The sequence below is a fragment of the Heterocephalus glaber genome, unplaced genomic scaffold, assembly GCF_053883595.1.
Source record: "Heterocephalus glaber isolate CG9 unplaced genomic scaffold, H.glaber_assembly_v1.0 deba00001461, whole genome shotgun sequence".
Taxonomy (NCBI): Eukaryota; Metazoa; Chordata; class Mammalia; order Rodentia; family Bathyergidae; genus Heterocephalus; species Heterocephalus glaber.
The window spans coordinates 10,602,009-10,618,340 of NW_028258308.1; the positions used below are offsets into that span (position 1 = coordinate 10,602,009).

At 36.0% G+C, this 16,332-nt stretch overlaps 1 protein-coding gene and 1 pseudogene across 1 annotated transcript in view; both read right to left on the reverse strand.

Annotated features, from left to right (window-relative positions):
- The window catches only part of Vegfc (vascular endothelial growth factor C), a 118,660-nt gene that overhangs the window by 45,685 nt on the left and 56,643 nt on the right, over window positions 1-16,332 (reverse strand). The gene's annotated exons all lie outside the window — the stretch shown is intronic.
- On the reverse strand, window positions 8,590-14,023 carry LOC106010022 (MAP/microtubule affinity-regulating kinase 3 pseudogene; annotated as a pseudogene).

Genomic DNA, 16,332 nt, shown 5'->3' on the forward strand with positions numbered 1-16,332 from the left:
GAAAACAATCTATTTAGATTTTAAAAATAATTGGTTAAACTCTTAGTGCACAAAGTAATGTAATGGCACTCTAAAATTTTGATAAAGCTGTATAATATAGACATGAAAAATGGCTCATGATATATTGTAAGAAAAACGGTGCACTGAATTTATACAATACACACACCCACACAAGGATCAGATGTATAGTATAATCTTTCCACAAAACAGAACTCATATATAGGCTGATCACATGCACATCTGTATATTGCCTTAGAGTAAAAGATAAGCAGCAAATACAAAATGGTTATCTATTACAAATTGCAGGATGAGGGTAATTATACTCCTTTATACATTTCTGTATTTTTAATTTTAAATAATGGACACATATAATCACAACAAATTTTTCAAAATAACCATCTCTCAGCAAACTGCAGTATACATGATTAGTTCTCATTTCATTCTTTCATTTACTTTGCTGCTCTAACATATTATTTAATTCATAACAATCATTGGCAAAAGCAAAGGCTATCACAGAATACGGAATAAAAATGGCTTGAAGAATAAGAAATTCATTTATTTTTCATAATAAATGGAAATTACTGTGTTGTGCTTGTCTGGAAGAGAAACAAGCTTTAATAACAAACGATTCATAATTCTACACTGAAGGGAAAGATCATATTTATTTTATTCTGGAATGAAATTTTCATTTACTCTGTGTTCTTTTAAAACAGCAAAATGATCTCAGATATATCAATTCTTTCTTCCAGATACGATTGCAAAGTAGCACTAGGCAGATGAAGCCGAACATAACAAAATCAATAATTTCAAGGAGGATGATTTTCCCCCAGGGACTTTTGTCAACATCTAAGGACAATCTCAGTGTTCAGAACTGTGGAGGTGGTTCTACTATGGGGACTAGTGAATAGAGTCCAAGGACGGTGCTAAACATTCTACAACACACAGTAATATCTCCTACAAGAAAGCAAAAACAGAAAGCAAAGTATGCAAGCAAACAAACAAAAAACAAGTTAATGTGTCAGGTAGTGATATGGTGGGAAAACTCTGGAGTTGAATAAGAGTAAGCTTTTTCAGACAGGATAATTAAAACATATATTTACAAGCCTCTTATGAACATGCCAGCAGTTTGAAAATCTGCATGAATTTCACCCTTTAAAAATTCCTTAGACACATTAGAATGAGTGAATCTAAACTATAACCAACAGCTGGACTTAGCAATTGTAACATTCTTAAAAAGATTTATATTTTGGCCACAATAACATTATTTTTCTTTTTACATAGGCATTTCTCCACAATGTTCCTGTGTTTCATAATGAGAAGAGAATGTAGTAGTTTATATGCAGTATTCCTAGGTTAATAAAAAATTTCTTAATTATTTTCCTTTTATAGTTTATAATTTCAAAAATAAATCTTATTTCTTTTAAAAATGTATATTTACAAAATTCATATGAAGTTAAGATATGTGATGGGTTAATCAAATAATTATTTTTAAGAAATTTTCTTTGATATTTAAAAGACCAACTGAGGACTATCCTACACATGCAAACACAATGCATTTTAACCAAAATTCAAGAGCTTGGGTGAGGAATTTCAAGGGTTTACTGAGAGTGTTTCCTATGGTAAGCTACGGTCAAAGTAACAGATATCACAAGAACTAAAGTACATTATAGTGGTGAATGAGATTAGAAGCTCCCCTATGTGGGGGGCTTGGCTGGAGAAATGGGTTATGAAGTGGCCTACTGGGGCAAAAGCATGTAGGCCTTGGAATATAGGGTTAAAGTTTAGTGAAGCATGCTAGGTTTGGCCACTGTCCTTCACCCTGCCCAATAAATTACTTAGATTAACCTGAAGAATATCATGCAGCAGACCTCCTTGTTCTTTGACACAATTGCTTGCCCAAGCTGTTTTTCTTCCTGTATTTCCTTGCAAAATAAAAGCCAGAGAGTTCTTGGTTTGGGTCTGCTCCTTTGAGCACTGGATTCTCTGGTCAGTTCCTCTGGGCCTCTCCATGTTTAGAACAAGTCTTGTTTCCAAATAATCTTTTCATCCTCTACACCACCACTGTCGCACACTGTGACACACCCACTCTTTTGTCTTGGGTCCTACTTTTGCTACTCCTAGAGTTTATGTTTTCATTACTTTCTTTCTGGAAATTAAAATTGACTCCTGTTTTCCTTATCTATTTTCTCTTAATACATCCTATGTACACCAGCATATCACTGTTCTTAAAGCATAATGCTGACTGGTTTAATTCCCTACTGGTCACTCTTGATGTCTCAATAGCTAATAAAGCCCATACACACTGTGGCAGTCCTACTGAGCTTTTCTTTAATTGTAGATAATTATAAAAATAAGAGCCCAAACTTATGTTTCTTCATTAATTAAACACAGATAATAAACTATACCTTGTAAAGCTGCTCTTAACAATGTTTACAATAATTTTGAAGCACATAGGAAGAAAGCAGGTATACTAGGCAGTCATCTGCTTCCAATAAAATATTTTAAATAATAAAGAATAAAGGAGAGAAATATTGTGATTTTTATGACTTTTATTAAATGACTAATATGTGTCAAGGAATGTTCTAGGCACATTACTTAGAAGGAGATTCTCCTTGGCCAGGGATTTAGCTCAGGGGCACGGCATCTGCCTTGCAAACACAAGGTCTTGAGTTCGATCCCCAGTACAAAAAAAAAAAAAAAAAGGAAGGAAAGCCTGCTTTCATGGAATATATAAGCTAGAAATTATGTCTCCTTTGTTTTTTACAGCTAACAGTATTATCAGCTCTTTGATTTTATTTCCAAGGAACTGGCTAATTTTAAAGCATACCATACCTGTTTTGAATACTGTAATTAATTTCAGATGAATTTTTTCTTGCTTGTGAGCTTTTGTGTCTAAAGGATTCCAGAAGGGAGGGATATTTGTTGCTATGAAACAATGTTGAATAAAACAAAGTTGAATTATTTGACCAGAAGAACTGTGTCTAAAAACTGTGACCAGAAGAACTTGTGTAAAAAAAATATCTATTTTGCATTTTTACTAACCCTTGAGCTGTTAAATTTCTTCTATAATTACAATCTATTTAAAAATTTATCTCAAAGTAGCAAAAGTATGAATTCTACAGATGATTTTCTTTAAAAGCTCATTTACTCATCTACTTATATTCTAAGATGTTGACGTTGGACAATTGTACTCTGGTTCTGGAAGGGGTATATGGGTACATTTGTGTTAAATGTGAAGTAATGGGTAGTATGCTGAAGTTATACACTCAGTAAATAAGCAAGCTAGAAAAATGACTAAAGACTATCATCACATCTCATTTATCGTTAAGACAATGGAATTGTTTGCTGAGGTCAGTGTCACTTAGCTTGGAAAAGGCACTTACTTTGGGAAACCATAGACACTTTCTTATCACATCATGTTCTCTTAAATATCTAACTGCTTCTAGAACAACTCATTGTTGACTGTCAAGGCTGTTTTATAAAAATATTAAGCCAAAACACATTTCTCAATTTTATGCTATTTAAACCTCTATCTTAACAGTAACCTTCTTTATGCAATTTACCTTTTATAAAATTTTTAGCAGGTTGCATTGCAAATATCTTACGGTTTTAAAAACAAAATTTTAAAAATATGTGGATGGCTATGGTGACAAGTTTTGCTGCAATTATCTTGGTCTTAATAAATGACAATGTAGTCAAGCAAGAACTGGATTGAAGACTCAGTTTACCTTTTAGCATAGATATATCTTATGTACTTTTTTTGAGCTTGTTTTGAGAAGTAGGCAGATGAATAAATGTCCACACTGAATGAGAGATGAAAAATTACATTAATTAAATACTCAATTATTATTCATAAACTAAAACTTAGGATTTCAGTTTACTAAAATGTAATCTAGGGTAAATTTTATTACAAGTTTGAATCTGACCTCTGAAGGTCGCACATAGAGTTAAATATTTACATTCTACAATGTTCTGTATCAAAAGGTAGAATTAATGTTTAAAGTTTCACCAGAGGAAACAATCCATTTACCTAATACAAACTTCAAACACTTGACTCTTCTACTCTAACTGAAATTAGTTTCATGACTCTAAAATATGGCTAAGCATTAGCCATCTCTGTTAGTTCAATGGTGGTAAAGTTAAATATTTTATATTTATTAATGTTTGCCAGGTACATTTCTATATAGCAAGTGTATTTACCAAGGTGGACTTCATTTTAACATAAATGGAAATAACATTCTTTAATTATCCCCTTCCTCCTCAAGATATTCTCAAGAGATCAAGGGATCTACTTCCTGAACAGAGAGAGACACACACACACACACACACACACACAGAGAGAGAGAGAGAGAGAGAGAGAGGAGAGTGCTGGCCAACAGCAAAGCAATATTTATTCATTAATAAATCATATTATGAATTAATACAATTAATATTTATTGGATGTTTAGATGGAAGAAAATTTTCCAGGTACTGAGAAAGGAACAAGAATAAATCAGAAATAAATACTTTCTCAAGAGGGAGATGAAACATGTATAAAATACAAGAAGATAGACAGTAGTAAGTACCACAAAGAAAGGACAGTTTTTTTGGAATTTCTGAGGAAATAGCTATATGGGTGGAATTTCAATTTTATTTTGGCTCTGAGATCTGCTCTGAGGATTCTAAGGGAGTGTGGGTGGGTCATGGAAGCATGGTATTGGGGTCTGTGTCTGGTCCCTCACCCTTCTCCTATGACACTATTCCTCTGCCCTGCTCCCCAACTGCCATGAATGCTCCATCACGTGCCTCCACCATGATGTTCTTATCGTGGTACCAGCCAATCATGGACTAATACTGTGAGCAAATTCAACCTCTCCTCCTTTAAGTTATAGGTGTTGAATATTGTGTCTCAGTGCCAAGAAAGCTGTCTAACAGAGTGTCAATATTTCTAGCTGTGTTAATCAAAGAAGCTCACTGTGGAGCTCTTATTTTATATGCCTACAAATAAACAGAACACCTATATTCAGTACACCTATATACTGTACATAAGCAGGACTGCAGACACTAAACCAAGCTATTTTCATTTAAAATATGTACGATTTGTTTAAAATTATTATTATTTATTTTGAGAACAAGTTTCTATTTTTCAAAATGGGTACAAAATGATTTAGAAATTTATATTTTAATTAATTTTCTACTGAAAATGACACTTCCCTGGAACAAACTGTAGATTCCTCTGAGGCCTCTTCTCCACTAGGCTTTTTCTTTGAACTTCTGTGTGTATCCTTGAAAAGCCAGTTACTATAGTTTGGATACTGAATGTCCTCCAAAGGCCCATGTGTCATTAAAGGCTTGGTCTTCAGGGTGGTGCTGTTGGGAAATGGTAAAACCTGTAAGTGGTGGGACCTCATGGGAGATCTTCAGGTCATTTGGGTCATGTTCTTGAAAGGGATTATGGGACTCCGGCCCACTCTTCCTCTCTTTTGTTTCTTGGCACATGGTGAGGTGAATGGTTTTGCTCTGCTAGGCACCCCTTTCATGATGTGCTGCCTTACCACAGGCCCAAAAGCAGTAGGACCACTTGATTATGGGCTGGAATCTCCAAAATTGTAAGCCAAAATAAATTTTTTTTTCTCCATGAAATAATTACATTAGATATTTTGTTACAGTGATGGAAAGCTAACACACCAGTTTCAGCAAGAATTCTGCTAAGTCAGTTTAGAAAGAATACTTCTACCCCCAATATCTGACCACCCTGGATACCTGATCAAGTCCCATGTCTGTCTCTATCCCCCAGGTGATACTTGGTCACCCTGGCCTGTAGTCCTGTTAAGTGGGCTTAATAAAAATTTCACTTGCCTGATGTTTCCTTCTAGTTTTCATTCACTAATTTGCACATTCAACCTGCTACTAGACTATCAATCCCCACCAACTCTTGTGTTTGGAGTTGAGCCTGATCTTTCTCCCTGCGACAAAACTCTTGACACTTATCACAATAGTCCTAAATAAAGCTTTTCATACATTTTTAAAAAGGTTTTTTTTGAGACAAGATCTCACTATGTAGTTCAGGCTAGCCTTGCACTATGTAGGCCAGGCTGGCCTGGAACTTGCAGCAATCCTCCTGCTCAGTCTCCCAAGTGCTGAGATCACAGGCATGTGGCACCATGCCCAGCTTGCATGCCATTTTAACAAGTATCAGAATTATTTTTCATTTAACAATGATTACCATCAGTTCATTTATTCCATGTCAGTTTACTCCCATTCTAATTACAAACCCTCTCCAATTGCTTTGATCTCTCATTCATGTTTTCAGCAAACAACAACAAAAACATGCTTCATACTTCAATGAGAAAAACAGATGATGGCAAATAGCAACTCACTTATATACACTGAATCTCCCAATCTTTCTCCAAAGCTATTAATTGCACAGGTTCTTGCATGCTTTGTTTTCTGTTTCTGTTGTAGTAACAGTTGACTCCTTTTGTTATTGTCCTCTCTTCAACATGTTCTCCTCTCTCTTTCTCATTCCTATTAGCATGCAAATTGCTGCTGTCACAAATTTAAAAAACAGATACAAATATACAGACTAAAATAGCGTCCAGCAAAAGGAAGACCTTCTATCAGCCTATATCCTTATTGAACTACACCATTTTTCTGCTCTCTTTCAGAGTTTAAATTTTTGATTTTTTTTGTTGTTTTTTGGGACAAAGTCTTACTACGTACCTCACAATGGCCTTGAACTCACTATGTAGATCAGGCTGGCCTTGAACTCACAACCATCCTCCTGCTCAGCTTCACAAGTGCTGGGATCCCAGACGTGGCCAGAGTACCACCATGTGCCACCATGCCTGGCCAGACTTTAAATTTTTGAAAGGAGGGTCTATATTTGCACATTTCTCCATTTCCCAGCCTTTTGCCCACACTCCAAATTGTTTTCTGTTACCATTTTTCCAGCAGAACCAGGTCCCAACAACTTCCATGGATGCTCTTTGCCCCATCATATCCTCTCTTTTGTGGGCCACTGTGTTTTTCTCTTTTTAAAACCATGTGCTCTTTGTCTCCTTGAGATAATGCTCTTAATCTTGCTCCTTTTTCAGTCCATTATTATCAACAACCTTTGCTAACTTCTATCCACAATCCCAAATGTGAGTTCTAAGGTTTCAGAAATAGTTCACTCATCTTACACTCCTAAATAGTACATCTAACCCTAACTCTCCCAAAATGATCTGTTTCTGAGGATTGCAGTGCACGTATGAAGTCGAAATTTGTCCCCAAAGATGACTACCATGAGATTCCTCAAGATCTCATTCCTAAAATATCTAAAATGGAATTTTCTCTCCAAATCCATTTCCTTCCCAGTTTCTCCCATTTTACAATCCTAATTAAAACTTACCAGCTTGTCATTCAAGAATCTGGGATTTACGCTTAATATCTTTCTCTTCTAAATATAATCTATCAGCAAGTCTTAGTCTTACTAATAAATTATAGCAGTGCTTCTTGTGTCCACTGCAAACCTCCTTTCCTAAGCTGCCACCATCTCTGGCCTGATTCCTCATGTCATCCTCATAATCAGTCTTCTCATTGCTCTACTGATGCCTCCAATTGGCTTTCAGCAGAAATCAGAGGAAGCCTTGATCAACACTCACTGAATGAGGACACTCATTTAATCTGCTTCAGTAGTTTATCACTTAAACTAACATCCACCAACCAACATGAAGGCTGGGGATTATCTGGCTCCTGTTAACTCTCCAATTCTCTCCCATCTCATTCCCATACTCACTCACAGAACTTTCATGTCTCATAAACTCCAAGCTATTTTCAGGGTTAAAAGTTTAGTAAAACTTGTGTATTTTCCTGGAATTATACTGTCCTGGCACTGTAGGTAATTGATGCCCTGTCTTCATTATGATTTCAGCTTAAATGCCAAATAATTGTTACACCTTTCTACCCATTGTCACTAATATCCTGATTTGCACAATCTAGTTCAGCACTTTTTTCCTTCATACCACTTCAGACACTGTAACACTAGCTTATTATGTTCTTTGGCTTACTCCTATTCACCCTCATACATGGCCATTTGATTGTGTATCGAACACACAGTACACTCCCTTATAGCATACTTGGAATATGGTATTCAAAGGAGGAGTAAGACAAAAGCAATTTCCTTTTATGTCATAAAATGACTTTATAGATAACATTTTCCTAAAATCAAAGTAAAACAAAAATATTTTAAAATAATTTAACTCAAATTTTATTAGTTGCCAAAAATTAACTATAATGATATATTTTTTATGATAGGCACGATTTCATCTTAGAAATTGTTTTCTGTTTAGTCTGAATCTAGAAAAAACAAAATAAGCACAATTTTCTTTTTCAAGTGAACACTGAAAAAAATCAGCAGAACATCTTTATTTTAACTAATTTTTTTTCATTATGTTAGTACTGAAATTTATCTAGGTTAAGTCAATGCAGGACCATAAATACAGGAAATTTACATGCATTTAATCTGAACATTTTCAAATTCAATTAAAATCATATATGAATAGTGGTGTGTTAGAAGACAGTTTAAAATTCACTTATTAAATAAAATACAAGAAATAAAGAAGAAAAATTTTAAAAGAAGGATGGAATGAAAACACAAAAGCCTGATCTAAAGATAATTTATAAAAATAATAAAAGATTTTATTTATGAGAATATTAATTTATGAAAACCCCTATTTGCTTTGTATTTTAAGTGGAAATTTTTCATGCACTTAGTTGCATTTTTCTTCTGTGATGCAAGGTAAACTGAATTAACAAATGGTCTTAGAAGTGCATTCTAAAAGTCAGTAGTTTGGGGCACAGATAGGAAAAAGAGAATTATATTACAACTAAAATATTAGACCTCTAGCTCGTCTTTTCCTCCCATAACATAAAAGATTATCAAATTCCTCACAAAGCTCTATAAGGCTGCCATTGATTAATTGTTTTCTACAAACTGGAGACTCTGACATCCAGGATGTTGAATCGCCCTCCCTGAACTGCATCAGGATCTCTAACACATAGAGCCTAAGGCTCTAAGGTATTTACTGTCTGGATCAAATCTCTTATTAGCTAATAGTAGTAGTACTGGTATTGTAGAAGTAGTTTACAACTATCACCATTTCATCTGAATAAAGCCCTGTCCTAGCAGAAAATACAGTTGAAAAGGATATAAAGACAGAGGTGATTGCAAAAGACCTAATACAAAAAATAGCAAATGAAAAAGCAAAGCAAATATTACAAAGTCTATTTGGTGGTAGGGATCATGAATTAGGCATCAATGAGGAATAAATAATTTGCATAACCTTCACCTTGTGATGGAGAAACATCATTGCTGTAACTTTATTCTGATGCATTGATTCTTACAATAAGTCATCATGGGTGGTGCCAAATATATTGTGAAGTAATGTAAGATATTTTTAGCCTTATTTTGTGTCAAACAACTAATATTTCTACACACATTTTGTCAGTTCATTAATAATATCTGCTGGCCTCGCAGCTAAGAACAAGTCAATAATAAATGGAAAATACATTTTTTAACTCCTAGTTAAGCTTGGCAGAATGAACACAGCTATATAGCTCTGCCTTCCAAAATTTTACTAATATAACATTATACAATATAACTAGAGAGATAATGGCAGATGATTGATAGCATATATTTTTTCAACGATAAAAATCCAATAGTTTTGCCAGAGAGAAAGCTGAATGCCATGTACCTGCAGGTGGGGTGGCTATAAAACGTCACTTTATATCCCAGAGCTATGGAAATATTTATTCACCACGTACAATACAAAATGAAGGGGAAGCCACAGATAAAAATCGCAAGACTGATGGAAGTTTACTAAAGACGAATTTGCCCATAAGATCCCTCATCTACTGTCATCATCTGGTCAAATAACTACATCTTTCAAATGCTAGTTCGAACCTGGGGCCTTATTCTATGGAGAAATGGAAATATGGAGGCTTCAAAGTCAAGGACACTAGGTAAAGAGCAGGGATGATAACAGTTACCGAAAGTGAGAGGATTGAAGGAAAGAAAGGAGACAAGAGGTTAAGGAAAGGGGAGGATATTGAGATCAAAAGAAAGCGTGCCGGGCCGGGGATTTAGCTCAGTGGCACCTCACCTGCCTTGCAAGCACAAGGTCCTGAGTTCAATCCCTGGTACTGAAAAAAAAAAAAAAGAAAGAAAGAAAAGAAAGAAAGCGTGCCTGGAAAGTAGCACATCCCCAAGTTATGGTTTAGATATAAAATGTCCCCCAAACCAGAAACCACTCCCCCACAGAGTTGGCCTGTGGAGTCCAACATGAGTCAGCACTGGAAGGCAGTGGCCAGCAGTGGAACAGACCAGCTACTGGCTGTGTCAACAGTTGGGACCCAGCATTATCCAGTGTCGTCAGGACTGCCAGCAGAGCTGCACTTTGCCCAATTCAGTCTCCATCTGAATCCAGCAAAAGAATCTTGGCAACACAATGAGCAGCATTCCTCCCAACTCTCCTCTGCCCACACACTTCTGCCATGCCATCCTGGCTTGGAGCCAGTTGACTAACAGACTGAAACATAAGAAAAATAGGGCTCTTCTTCCTTAAATCGTGGATGTAGGGTATTGTGTCTTAGCAGCTAAGATTGTGATCAAGACACCAAGCCCTTTGCCCTGCTTGGTTCCATGAAGTCTTATAGCCAGACTAAAGAATCCTTCCACCACCAACACCCATTACAACACACACAAAAAAGCTTGAGAATGTTTCATCTCTGCAGAATGTTTTATCTCTCTGTAACCACAAGGAAAAGTTACATAGTTGCTTGCAGAGACACTTCCTGCAATGTGAGGGTGGAAGGGATCTCTACATATTTATCTATTTATTATACCTAATAAATAAACTGAATTAGTAAAATCTTTCTAAAAACAAAAGCCCAAACCCAGATGGAAATGACTGGTGAGTTCTTAAACCTCTTTAAGGAAGAAATTGTACCAATCCTCCCAAGCATTTCCCAAATGATAAAGTAGGATGAAAATACATCCCATTTTAATTAATGGGGCCGCTGAACAAACTGATATCGAAGTTAGAGAAACACGAATATGTAACAATTTCTCAGTGGTATAGTTTTCTTAGAAACATGTAGGCAAAATATTTGTTAGCAGAACAGCAAAATGAATCTAGCAAGATATAAAAAAGAATAACTATGAAAATGAGACCTAGCCCAGAAGTACAAGGTCATTTTAACATCTAATAATCAGTATATAGAAATAAACACCATTAATAAAAAAGAAAAACATCATATGAACATCTCAATAAAACACATAAAATATATTTAACATCATCTAACATCCAATCTTTGAATCTAACATTCAAAATTCTCAGTAAACTAGAAATAAGCTTGAACACCCTCAATAAAGGGCATCTACTGACATGCAGCTAACACCATACTTGACAGGAGACTCAGTGTTTTCCTGTTAGCTGAAATGCGGCAAAGAAGTCTGCTTGCACAGTTTCAGTCCAACATAGAGGCAACAGCTAGTGCAATTATGGAAATTAATTTAAAAATCAGTGGCATTCAAAGAAGGAAAGACATAAGAGTGTCTTTATCCAGGGATTAAATGATATACATATAGAAAAATTTAAGGAAATACAAAAAAAGTCTATTTGAAGTGAAAAATGAGTTTTAGCAAGGTCAGAGGGCATAAGACCAATACACAAAAGTCAACTGTATTTCTATACACTAGCAACGAACAGCCACGAAATGAAATCAAGGAAACAACTGCATTCACAGTAGTGCTCCTCATAGTAAATGAGTTGGGAATCAATTTGTCTAAAGAAGTACAAGCCCTTCTTGTGAAAGGTATAGAACTTTGCTGACAGAAATTAAACATCTAAGTAAATGAATAGTACTACAATGTTCACAGATTGAACCAATCAACAAAATTAAATTGAAAACTTTTCCCAAATTGACCTATAAATTAAATTCAATCTCTATCAAAATTTCACCAGGATTTTTCGTTATTAACTTCAAGCTGATTTTAAAATGTGTACAAAGAACCCAGAATAGATAAATTAACTTTTTTCAGGAAAACCGCTGAAATTGCTACTTTACACCATAATTGCTGGGTTACAGCTTTCCCTCACTGGCAATTTTGGAAGGAATATTTTGAAAATTTGGGGATGTCCTTGATTTCTGGTTAATGTAGAACCTGTTCACAGACTGTCTTGGCAGTTTACAGATTTCCATCTTCCACTGCAGCAGGTTCTCTGTACGCCTGATGCCTTGGACGTAGAAGAGCAGCAAGTGCTTCCTCTGCTCAGCCACAGCTGGTGGCATCCAGCATTCTGCAGATCTCCTGCATCATGTCCGTGGAATCCACAGAACTAGTGGTTTTCAAGCTCCAGGTGAAATACAGGAAACAAGGTTTTGCTTGTTTTTATCCCTTTGCTTGGCAGATACACTGCAATAACTTGTGAATTTCAAAGTTAATTTACTGAAAAAAATTAGAAGAGCCTCAATTCTGTGTGTGGAACAGTGGTGTGATTTCATGGGACAGGCTGGGGAAGGCAGGGGGGTCACTGTATGCTGCAGTCCGCCACTCTGGGGGCAGGTTGTAGAAAGTACTAAGACTGGCAGTGCCTTCTGGGAACTGGATCAGATGCCGGGTGGTTGCACTGCTAATACTGTAGGTTGAAGCAACTGGAGTTCTCTGATCAGGAATAGTGTTGCCATTCTGAATCACCGTCTGTCTGCAGTAGTTCTCTCACCACAAACGAGTTGCGCCACATCATTGCATCAGATGCTGTGTTGCTCCTGGGGACAGCAGGGTTTTCCCTTGCGGTTAGGAATATCTGCCTTGTTGGGATTACTTGAGTTCCCACGCATGGGACTGGCTGGAGCAATTCCCTTTCCCCTCACAGCACTGCTGCTAGATTTCTGCAGGGAATTCCATCTTCTTTGAAGTCACTCTCTGTGGTGCTGGTCTCACTCCTCTGATATGCAGCAACTGGAGGCACAGCTAGTCCAGAGTGGTCACTGTGCTGTCTTTGCTTCTTGGCTTAAAGAAAGGTTTCTCTGAACTCTGTGCTGAGCAGACCAGCCAGTGATGTTTCTGAGTTTGCTGCTTGGCTGTACCTTGGTGAGTGAAAGGGTCCTACTAGATCTAGTTCCTGCTACGGTCCAACCCAGATTTTCTCCCCAGCATCAAATATGGAGCTGTGATTTCATCACATTTCATTTTACTAAGAGATTCTTGAATTTCTTGTGAAAATCCCTTTACCACCATATCTATTCTTTTCTGGTCTGAGATGTTTAGTTCTGGATCAAATGAATGGTTCAAGTTCATCTTCCCCGTGCCCTGCATTGATTCATCTGTCCTTCAAGATTTACTCTAGGCTGCCATGCTTGAAAAGCTTTTCAGTCTGTGGACATGTGGAAAGGGGTTCCATAGTTCCCTCTTTAGACACTCACTCACTTCCCTCAGATTTTGTCCACAGAAGGGAACTGACCCACTGATTAGTGTGTGCAAAATAACACGAACAGTTTGCATATAGAGTTCTGGGCTACCATACTTCTTTCTGTGGAAGAACTCTGGGGCTGCACATGGTGCATACCACAAAAATGCCGAGTTTACTGTCACGGTAAATTCACTGCTAAAACCAAAATCTGCTATTTTTAAATGTTCATATCTGCATCTAACAGTATATTTTCTGCCTCAAAGTCCCAGTGAACAATATTTTTGGGACAATATTATACTGCAGACGTGCTCTATCTAAATTTGGCACTTGTTTTTCTTTCTTCCTTATATAACCAAATAGTCAAATATGTCACCTCCATTTGCATATTCCACAATTAAGTAGTGTTTTTTCAGTTTAATGACTTCAAACAACCTCACTATGTTTAGATGATTTAAAATTTTCATTATTTTTACTTGTTAGACCTTCTGTAATCTTATTGGATTCAGTGGAATTTTGTGAATTATTTTTATGACAATCTTTCTCCCTGTAAAGATATGTCTTGCCAATTTCATTTTTACAAATTCCCCTTGCCAAATGTTTTTAGCAGTGCATCGTTTTCTATGTGAGTCTGCTCATTTGCAGAAGAAGTTGTTAAGTTTATACATTAAGCTCCAGAGTGCCCAAAGTGGGACGTAACTTCTGGTAGCTCATGTCCATGTGAGTTGTGCAGAATGTATGCGCTTCTTCATCACTGTCTTCACTGTCTAGATGGCAGTCTTTGGATGATTTAAAAAAATAAAAATAAACTCCTAAACATACTCTAACTAGCAAAACTAATAACTATCTGCTGGTCATCAGTGGCAGGATTAGGAAAGGTAAAAGGTAGTGAAGAGAGGGGAAGACAGGAAAGAGTTGGAGATAAAATAGAAAAAGAATGTCCCAAAATAGTCGCAAAGGCTTTCCACAACAAATGATGGTTGTCTGGTTTAAATTATCCTTCTGGCTAAGATAAATGAGTGGTCTACTTATTTTTAAATTTTCATTCTAGAGCCTGTCAATTCAGTCATAAAAATACCGACAGCGCAAGGACCCGAGTTCAATCCCTGGTACAAAAAAAAAAGAAAAGAAAATACTGACAGCATAAAGATATGGAGGGAGGGAAGAAGGAGGTCATAAAAAGGAACTATGTAGTGTTACATACATGTACCGACACATCGCAATGAATAAAATCATCATGTTCTGCAAACATATACCAAAACAAACAAAAGTGGAAAATAAAATAAAAATAAAACCCATACAGCACTAAAAAAAAGAAAAAATATTTTGGAAAAGTGTCACATTTTAAATTATTTTTTTCAGCTTTTGCACCATTCCCATATTTCCCTCATGTCAGATGCTATGTCTTCCTCTCACCCATTCTTCTAAATCACATGGGCTGGATGTTTCTGCTAGCTTGTGTGTATAGGGCAAGCAGTGGCCTGAACATCTTCACTGTGCAGCGGGGTCAGGGCACCTCTGATTCCACCTTCCACGAAGAACACAACCAGCAAACGTCAAGGAATTTGTGATCCAACAACAGTTCAGTGCAACCGAAGTCGACAGACCTCAGAGTCTGAAGTAACAGTGTTGCGTTTAGGTCTGGAAGAACAAGTCTGAGCATTCCACACGAAGGAGTGCACAGAGCAGAAAGAATCGAAGTGTGCGAAGGCCCCACCCATCCTGGCAGAAAATTGGATTCAGTCCAAGGGCATAATTTCAGGGGATGGAGTTTGCAGTGCTGTTAGCAGGATTAAAAGTAATATGTGCAAAGACCCTCAAGATGGCTCACAGACTGCTTTAAAACTGACTCACCAGAAATTCTTGTACAAAATAATTTTGAAAAAGAACAAAGTTACAGGACTCATATCTGGTCTCAAATTTTCTCTTACAATTCAGTAATTAAAACAGTGTGAAATTGGCTTAAGGATAGAAAGAACAAACAAGAGAATCTAGAACAAGCCCTAAATACACCAAAAAAAATTCCTGTATGTATAGTTAAAAGATTTTTGACAAAGATATCAAGGCAAATCAATGGTGGAAAGGATGGTGTATTCAAAGGTTAGTGCTAAGACAATTGGTTAATTATATGGAAAAACAAAAACAAAATGACTAAGACAACAACAAAAACACACCTTTACTTTTCATCTTACTCATAAATTAAAATTAAAAAGATTATATATTTATATGTGAGTGGTAAGACTATGGAACTATTAGAACAAAATGTATTCCTATCTCTGTGGCCTCAAATCACACGAGTATCTCCTAGATGTGAGATCAAAAGCATAATTAGAAAAAACTTGGACTTCATTAAAATTAAAGTTTTGTTCTTCAAACAAAATCATTAAAAAATTAAAAGATATTGTATAAAAGGTGTTCTCAAATCATAAATCTGATGATTTATATATAGAATATATGAAGGACTTTCCCAAATAAAAAAACAAGTTTTTTTAAAAGCACAAATTATGTAGTTATTTCACTAAAATTTATATTCAAGTGGCTACTAGGTACATGAAAAAGATTCTCAACATCAATGATCTGATCAGATAGCTCACTAAAGAAGAGAAGCAAATGATATATAAATAAGAAATAATGATTTGTTATCAGAGAGATGCCTGTAAAGCCTTAGTAAGATTCTATTTCACATCCACTAGAATAGATAAAAAATGGAATACTAAATGCAGTAAGGATGTGCAGCAATTGGAGCTGTCACTTTGCAAAAATAATTGGGCAATTTCCTATAAAGCTGAATGTACACTTACCAACAATCTCACTCCTAAGTATTTATTCAAGAAAAATGACAATTTATGTTTATAGAAAGAAAATCCTATGCATATATTTGTAGATTTAATCATGATCA